The sequence below is a fragment of the Ostrea edulis genome, chromosome 7, assembly GCF_947568905.1.
Source record: "Ostrea edulis chromosome 7, xbOstEdul1.1, whole genome shotgun sequence".
Classification (NCBI taxonomy): domain Eukaryota; kingdom Metazoa; phylum Mollusca; class Bivalvia; order Ostreida; family Ostreidae; genus Ostrea; species Ostrea edulis.
This window is the reverse complement of record NC_079170.1, coordinates 81,118,288-81,128,814: the sequence shown is the minus strand read 5'-3', so window position 1 is coordinate 81,128,814 and position 10,527 is coordinate 81,118,288.

The window sequence follows — 10,527 nt, the reverse complement described above, 5'->3', positions numbered from 1 at the left end:
GAACACACACGGGAAACTCGCTAGTTACAGAGTGTTTATACTTGATATATTACCTGAAAGTCACTACATTTAGTCTGGCGATTGATTGAGAGCACAGGGAACTCAAGTATTTCAACCATTCTCCAAAAAAATTATTTTTCAGTCTCCCCCCCTTTTACAGCGAACAGGACTATTCCGGATACTAAAGTAAGGGGGGGGGGGGCTTTACTTTGGTATACGAACTAGTCCTGTTCGCTATAATTTACATGTGTTTATTGAAATAAAATCATGGTCTTTTATGCGTTGTTTTAATTCAGTTTACCACAAAATAATGTCCGGAAAGTTGGTACCTGACTGATTTTATATCAGTCGATATGGCTTCTCGGCCAGTGCATGAGGTTGTGTTTAGCAATGAATATTTTCATATTTCAATGACTTCATATCTGAAGGAGATCCTCGGTTTGAAGTGTCACATTGTAACATAAGTTAATTAAAGGGATTTGATGTTCTACCAAGGAGTGGATGCAAGGGTTGGAGGACGTGTACCAATCCTCAGAGGCAATGGGTCTGAATAGTCCGGCGTTATGCCTTCAGTGCGTCCATGGTTAAGCCCTGGTGGGGCATGGGATGAGACACCTGGTGTTGTAGCGTATACCCCCTTCAGTAGGTTCATCCTCCGGAAAATCAGCTTTATGTCTAGCCATTTAGTAATTACTTTCAGAGAATTTAAGATAATGGAGAATCCAGATGGATATTTACGACCTAGGTTGAAAATTTAAAAACTTTCTATTTACCATTTTATTAATCGTCTATCATTGTATGAAAGTCCATTTAAATTGAAATCAAACTAATTTTTTATGTGTTTGGTATAAAAGTAAGAAAAAACTCCTCCTATTTTTTCCCGGACATAAATTTAGGAAAAGGTCCATTTATCATTCGACAGTATAGAGCCTTTCATTGAATCACGTATACTGGTTCAATATCAGTTCATAACACTTTCTATGTCACAGTATAATTTGGATTTTATAATATAACCTGTGTTACACAATTATATCAAATGAAAATAAGGTCCGATGAAAAGATGAAGAATGGATATTGAAAATGTACATATACAGTAAATGTATTCGTCTGCTCATGCATTGTGTCCTTGTACAGAATACAAGAGTAGCTTTTCCCCCAAGCTATTACCCCCCCCCTCCCCCCCCCCCCCCGAAATTCTGGCTATAAAACAGCCCTACCAAATCCACCGGAAACCTGGCTAAATTTTGGCTATATAGCAAAATGCATCTTATTAAAAAAATTATCCTTCATAAGCCCAATGAGCATTCAATTCAGTAGTTGAACGACTGACAAAAGAATGTACCCCTTTAATCAATATATCAAAGATATTAATGAAATTGCAACCAACCATGTATGTGTATTGTAGGGAAGTTTCACTACTAGGGTTGGGGGATATAGCCACCCCTCAAAGGGGGGTGGGGTGATTCACTAAATGCCATAGCCAGTCTTCCGATGGAAATCCAGACCAAACACGAAGGAGGGAGGCTCACTATTGATGTGTGTGTGTGTGTGTGTGGGAGGGGGGTGTCTCACTATATTGGCAGACTCCTCGGGGGGTGCGGGTGCTTATAATATATAGCCAGTTTTCCGGGGGGAGGGGTCTCATTATATAACACCGGTAATTAATTTTAAGCAGATCTGTTCAGTCTGTGAATCACCAAATCAACGTAAACTCAAATAATTCAAGACATCTTTAAGCAGTTGAAAATATCAATATTCATTTGATGCGTGCAACAATTCAATTAAAGATATCTTCAAATAATTAATAATATCTACTATTCTAATTACTAGCACGCATTGATTAAATTGTTGATATTTCTCTGATACTTAAAATATAGAAAATCCGTCTCTAACAAAATTGAATTTTCCCCTGATACCTACGACACGATGTCACATGTGAACACACACCGGAAACTCACTACAGAGTGTATAAACTTGATATATTACATGAAAGTCCCTACATTTAGTCTGGCGGTTGATTGAAGGAATTAAAAGGGAACTCAAGTGTTTCAACCATTTCTAAAAAACAAAACAAAACCCCCCAAATTGTTAAGGAATTATCAGAGAGAGAGAGAGAGAGAGAGAGAGAGAGAGAGAGAGAGAGAGAGAGAGAGAGAAAGAGAGAGAGATTAATGTTTTGTTAGTAGAACCAAAATATACTCTTCTCTAACAGTAATTAATGTTAACAAGATTTGAAAAAGGTTTTCAGTCTAAGAAGCGTAAATTCAAGATAAGTTTAATTATTTGAAAATATCATCAATTCATTTGATGCTTGCAACAATTCAATGAAACATGTTCAGATAATTACTAAAATCTACAATTCTGAATTATTGCGCGCGTTGATTGAATTCTTTATAGCATTGAATACCTTGTTGAGTTGATTAGCGCTATAGTTGAATTGTTATTCTCTTCAAATGAGTTGCTGATATCAACAATTGAATTGATGCCCCCCACAATTTAATTAAAAAGAGCTTTAATTAATTCAATTACTGCGCGCTTCAATTCAATTACTGCGCGTAATAATGGAATTGTTGCTCTGTTGAATTGAATTGATAATATATTCAATTGGTGCATGCAATACTTCTTCTAGATAGAACAACTATCTAATTAGGTATGTCTTGAATTCATCATATTAATTATCTCTTTAATTGAAGTATTTCTCTCTATATAAGAGTTGATGTGCTCATTAATTCCTTATACAAAAATCGTTGTAATTAATTAAAAATATTTTCAATTGAATGAAAGAGATTATTAAATCAATTATACGGATGTCAAAATCACATACCGCGCATCAACTCAAGTATTGCAATCATCAGTTAAATAAATGTGCGCAGCAAATCCATTATTGCTCTCATGCATTGAATTGATGGGCAGCGCGCATTATTTAATATATGCGTACAATAATTGAATTGATGCGAGCATATAATCAACTGAGAGCAATGATTGATTTAATGCGCACATCAATTTAATTATTGCGGGTAATAATTGAACTGATCTTTTTATTTGAGTTTTTGTTAATTTGGCACCCCATATCAGTCACACTTGTAATATAACCAATGTTAAATTTAAAGACGTCTGTATCCTGGATGTCCTTTATGTCGAAATACGACCCCAAAAGCCATTTAAGGTTGATCGATCCTCATGTGATGTCATTGGTTTTTGCAAAAATCTTAATAAATTAAACTTTGTGCATGATAGAAATATATCTTTCAAAGGAATTTTATTCACTGGATATAATAAAAGATCTGGTAAACTGTTGATACTGAAAAAGTATATATTTCCCATAGATAATCAATTAACTATGATTAAAAAAATGTTGTCAAGGGCAATAACTCCTATGCTGGAACTTCCTCTACTGGATGTCTATTATATATTGGTTTCCCTAATATCCACAATTAATCTATACATATTTATGAATTAACATTTTTTTTTAAAAAACTGTTGATACTTAAATATTGTCATTTCAACAAGTTTTTATATATTTTTATTATTCTGTTTAACGAAAATGTGGATTTTCTGATGTTGATGTATACTTCTGTTTTTGTACCTCTGACATCTTTAAAAGGGTGGCAACATATACATTTTCTTTGGTTATTACTTAAATTTTACTATATTGAGTGGAAATTAATAAAGTTTTTCTACTTTTAATCATTAATATTGATAAGTCACATGAGGATGGAACTACCTTAAAGATGACCATATAGGAAATATTCCTGGTTATATGACAGTGTACTCAGTACTTTGAAGATCTTCTTTTAAATACTCAGTATCAGAATACAGACACTTCTCAAGCCACAGGAAGGACTTGTACCAAGGACTTTTAAAAATGCCGTATGTCCCTGCATCTATCATGTATCTGATCGTTCAGAGTTCAGGAATTTTCTTTCTTTCTACTCTTTCAGCAATCTACCAAGAGATGCTGAATTTATAACACTCCATTAAACTGTCTTGATTTTTCATTAGTATTTGAGAGGACACTGAGTAAAAATACTCCTAATCCAATTTTTGAAGTCCAAACCTAAAGAAAACTACATCAATTGTTTAAAGACCTCTTTAAAGCAAAGTAAAATCAACTGCAAAATATAGGTGTACATATTTATTTCATAAGCATCCAAAGCTGATCAATTTAGCTAAAAAAAACCCTATTATGATGTAAATAAAGCTGCTCTTTAGTCTTACAACAGCAGACACTTAATGTTCATTCATATTTGAAATTTGAGTTAGCCATCAAACTTGAAATACCTATTGAATGTAAATGAAAACAAGTTACAAGTAAGTGTGGTACTATCAATTGCATTATTAGTACATTAGTGTTAAACTGCACTTAGTTTTACTTACCTACTTAAATGATATCTTAGTATATTCATTCAGTCTTTCAATCGCACATTGATATAAGGCCTTGGAATACCATCAAACTTTTTGTTGAATTCAAGATATAGATGGAGACTTATTTCACAAATTTGTAAATTAACAAAATGTGTACTGTTGTTGATTATATAATTATCAATTTTGAATGAACCAATGTATGGTGTACAGTGAATGACAAATGCTGATAATACATCTTGTATATAAAACTAGTATCAAAACCATTTACAAGAAAGGTTTAAAAAACATATATGCCCTCCATGTTACAATATTGAAAATGATCATTCAGAATGTCGGTAGCAATAATGAAAATTAAGGGTTACAATGTATCTACTAGTCAGAGGCAACCATTATATGTGATCTCTAAAGATATTGAGCAGACATTTTCAAATAACCAGTTATTTGAGTCCTGACCTTTGACCATGTGAGTTTAAAACCAATGGGGGCAATATATTTTTGAGGGGGCATCAGACTACCAAGATTGATGTTTGTCAAACAAAGGTTCTCGAGATACTGAATGAACAAAATCTGATGTCCAGAATAGTTTGACCATTGACCTTAAAATGAATACTAAATATCTACACTTATGATGTGTCAGTGTACCAAGTTTGATGTCTGTCAAGAAACGCAAACTCAAGATATTGTGTAGACAATAACTTATGTCCGAGGTATTTTGACCATTGACCTTGTGACTTCAAAATCAAAAGGAGTCATCTACTCCTTAGGTAGAACCAGTGTACCTGATTTGATATCTGTCAAGCAAACGGTCCTCAAGACATTGAGCAGACAATATCTTGTCATGTCCAGTCTGACCCTTGACCTTGTGACCTCAAAATAAATGGGGTATCTAATTCTTAAGGAAAATTACTTAACCAATTTTGATGTCTATTAAGCAAATGGTTCTCAAATATTGAGCAGACGGTATCTTACTATGTCTAATTCTACCTTACACCTTGGGATCTGGAAATCAGTAGGGGTAATCTACTCTCTAGGGGCAACCGCTGTACCAAGTTTGGTAACTGTCAGGCAAAGGGTTGGTTCTTTAAATATTCAGTGGACAATATTTTATTATGTACAGTTTGACCTTTGTCCTTGTGACTTCAAAATGAATAAGGAACATTTTATGTATTCGCATAGGAATTAGAGTTATCTCTCTTAGACCATGTTAGTAATCGAGGCTATCCGTCTCCGAATGAACGTTATTGGTTCTGTAATTTATAGTTCGTAGTTCCTGTGCACGAGATTTGCTTGCTCCAAACACATATTTGATAAATTATGGATTGACGCCTCCCTGCACTATGTGTAAGTTGTATTTTTTGTCAACAAAGATTTTTTCATGATATTGTAAGGTATGAAGTGGTATGGCGTGCGAAACGTTGCTATATTCGATAATCTTATGATGTATGTTCAACAGCTGTTCAATATCTTGTGATGTATGTTCAATATCTTGTGATGTATATTCTATATCTTGTGATGTATGTTCAAAATCTTGTGATATATGTTCAATATCTTGTGATGTATGTTCGATGATTTTGTGATATATGTTCAATATCTTGTGATGTATATTCGATAATCTTGTGATGTATATTCGATAATCTTGTGATGTATATTCAAAATCTTGTGATGTATATTCTATAATCTTGTGATGTATGTTCGATAATCTTGTGATGTTTGTGCAATAATTGCATTATGGGTAATATGACACAACAGCGTTCTATTACAGTAAGGACAATTTTCATTGGTTGGAAATAACGAAAGTATCCGGTGATGCAAGAGTAACGTCTTCTTTAATATTAATGATATGAAATTGACACTGAATGAAGCAGGAAACACTTTGCCAAAATTCTAAATTTCCTGATCGTAGAGTAGGGCTTTTAAAATTGGTACCAGGGTGGGACCAAAATTGTCATAGTGATTAAATGTCTTTATCATTTGAAGGACGTCTTTAATTATTCTGATACTACATAAAAAGAAACACACATATGAAACTTTGACAAAAGCTAAATTTATGCATATATAGGAAACAGAAAGGAATGAACCAGAATTTTGAAATTAACCCCCAGAGTTCTGTCTCTATGACCACAGGCACCTGAAGTATGGATACTACCCCTCCCTCTTTTTAATGATTTTTTTTTTTTTTTTTGCGGTGATGATTTCTCTAGAATGTGTATACTGGTAGAAGGCCAATCTCTATAGCTTACAAAAATCGTGAAACGATTATATAAATCGAAAGAGGGATGAGATAGGTCGGGAATCGACACATTTCGGAGAAATTAACGCCGCAAAAATATCAAAAAGGGGGGTGGGGTAAGCAGTATCCATACTTCAGGTGTCTGGCCTTTGACTAGGACAGATCTTAAGAAGTCATACAGTGTTATATTTAACATACTAGTGTATCATATTTTGCATCACTGGATACTTTCGTTATTTTCAACCAATGAAAATCATCCTTACTTTAATAGTACCCTGTCATTCTATAATTAGAGGTCGCGTCATCAAGCTAACACTAATGATGTGGGTAGCACGTGACCTGTGTGTACACAATCAGTACGATGTTGCATCATAGTACCCATAATGCAATTATTGCACACGCATCACAAGATTATCAAACATACATCACAAGATATAGAATATACATCACAAAATATTTAACATACATCACAAGATTATTGAACATACATTACAAGATTATCAAATATACATCACAAGATTATCGAATATACATCACAAGATATTGAACATACATCACAAGATTATAGAACATACATTACAAGATTATCGAATATATATCAAAAGATATAGAACATACATCACAAGATATTGAACATACATCACAAGATATTGAATATACATCACAAGATATTGAACCATCACAATATATCGAACATACATCACAAGATATTGAACATACACCACAATATATTGAACATACATCACAAGATATTGAACCATCACAATATATTGAACATACATCACAAGATATGAAATATACATCACAAGATATTAAACATACATCACAAGATTATCGAACATACATCAGAAGATATTGAACATACATCACAAGATATTGAACATACATTACAAGATTATTGTACATACATCACAAGATATTGAACATACATCATAAGATATAGAATATACATCACAAGATATTGAACATACACCACAATATATTGAACATACATCACAAGATATTGAACATACATCACAAGATATTGAATATACATCACAAGATTATCGAACATACATCACAAGATATTGAATATACATCACAATATATTGAACATACATCACAAGATTTTAGAATATAGCAACGTTTTACACGCCATAAAGTCTTTTAGCTATATATATATATATATATATATATATATATATATATATATATATATATATTGGTGTAAGTGGTTTACTATGCTCAAGGCTACATATTTATTCCATGTTGGTAAAGTTAACTTTCCTATATATTGTTTACCAGATTTTGAACCCAAGTTTATCATAACTAAGATGCCTTGTATAAAAGTAACTCGGGGATTATATGTAGAATATTTTGATTATTTATTTTAATTATATCTTTGTCGATGTAACATTCATGTTATTGTCTAAATTGGAGTGTCTTTGTATCACAAATCGAACATATTGTGAACAATTTTTCATTTTGTGTATTTCAGTTATTTACCACAATGCACAGTACAACTTATACAGTAATAAACTTCATTGAAAGAAAAAAACATGCTGACTATATTGTGGTTAACATCTGCCAAAAGGCAGAATAGGACATTATGGGACATATATTTCTTAAAAGAAACCAGTATACCGAGTTTGATGTCTGTCAGGAAAGCGTTCTCAAGATATTGAATAGACAATATCTTACTATGTCCAGTTTGACCCTTGACCCTGTGACCTGAAAATTAATATGGGTCATTCATTATCTAGGGGAAATCATTGTACCAAGTTTGGAAACAGTCAAGCAAAAGAATTCTTTAGATATTGAGCAGACAAGATGTGCTATACATTACGAAGTAGTTGTGTAAAACAATATATACATGTACGTCATCTCTCTTTCAAATGGAGGGGGCATAAAATTGGAATAACTCTTTGCAACACCTCTGCCAAGAAGTAGTATTTTTAACAGCAAATTTTCCACGACACCATGTAAAATTGGACAGTGATGTTTCCTTCCGAATGGGTTTTAGACAGTCAACCTGAGCCCGGGTTTTTACTAGTTTGATGCAAGTCTCAAATTGTCTTTACAAAACTGCCTTTTCTGCAGAGGTCCAAGTGTGGCACTGGACACTGGCAGTAATAAAGAATGGACAGTATATATCACTTGTAACAGTTGTACAGGAGTTTCCTGAAAGATTATCCAACTTATTTTTTCTGTCATATACCATAACTAAAATTAAATGATTTCAAATCAATAATATATTTTTTCCCAAACATTTTCTATCCTAAACCTTTAGTAAACTACCAATGGATATTTAATATAAAATAGGAATATCGGTAAAACTGATGGATACTTCCCAAAATGCATCTAACCTGAATAAACTATTTCAGATAACAAATGATTTACACAATGCTCAATAAATGTTGTTATATTGTTGGAATGAAGGTTTCTCTATCATATATAAGGTATATGTTGAATAATGTTGACCTTTACAAAATTACCTTGAGTGATCTTTATCTGAAAGCCATTTGCCTATTACCTATTTGCGTGATTTATGATCATACTTGTTTAAAAACTGTTGAAATAAGGCACTTTTCCTCATATAAGGTGTATATTCTGAGTGAGCTTGACCTTTCCAAAATGACATTGGTCCAAAAGTGTGGCCATGAGTAACCTTTGCGTTAAGTAACAGAAAAATATGATTGTCCAAAATTCCAGCATTAAATTGATGCCGCCTAAAGAACATTTGACTTTTGAGTCATGTGACCATGACCCTCTACAAACAACCTGGGCATAGGATTATGACATACCTCTTGGCCATAAGCAGCCTCTGTGCCAAGTATGACCTTTCAATGCACCTCTAACTTAGAATATTAACATTTCTAAGACTTCATAATCTGAAACTCCTAAACTGTGCCCCTAAACTTGTCTGAATGACTTGTGTTCAGGGTCATGACATTTCTTTGATCATATTTAATCTTGTATAATTTTCTAAAGCTATTTCATAATAAAATTAAATTATAGAGAAGAATTTTGCATTGCACACCCAGAAACCTTGACCTTGTCCAAATGATCATCATCTGATGCTGGTTGTTGCATATTCTCTAGATACAAGCAACCCTTGCACCTAGTATATTATTCTCCTGTTTATCTCATCTTGCAATTTAAGACCAAGACAAAAAATTACATATTTCTTATATATGTGACCTTGTCAAAATGACCCTCTGCTAAGGTCAGGACATACCCTTACCCCTAAGTTACAAGCAAACAAGCCACAAAATTTTTCTAATTTCAAAGAAACAACAAAATGATCTAAAGCCCATAAAATAAATAAGTAAACTTTGTCCAATCATTATGAAAACCCACGGTGCAGATCTTTATGTCTTTATGATATTAGCGAGTGTAAAAATTTTAAGAAAAATCCATGAGCTAGTCTCTTAAAATGAGTACAGCCAAAATAATGGCTACAGATAAATTGACAGACAGACAGACCAACAGACAGATATGGCGATTCTAATATACCCTCCTAAACTTCATTTGCTTGGGAATAACAAAATATAATACAAGTTATGAAATACAAATACCTTGCTTTTTTCTTCCCGACTTCCTAGATGAGCTAGGGTGCCTCAGCATCTGCATTCCCTCTGAATAATCTACAATATTGGAGAGATAATGCTTGATTTTTTTTGTACTGCTTTAAGTTACTAATAACAAATTGAAAATGAACTTTAAATATGTAATATACATATCGCATTTTGCCAAATACGTAAACAAGTTACTGCCACCCTGTGTATGTGGGGACTGGCAAGTATTGATATCTCTATTTGAGTGAAATCCATTAACAAGAATACCAGTCATTACTTCCCCAAACTGCATCTAACCAATGAAGTTGAACTACTTCATGTAACAAATGACTTGCACAATGATACATAACTGTTGAAATAAAGGTTATTTTCTAT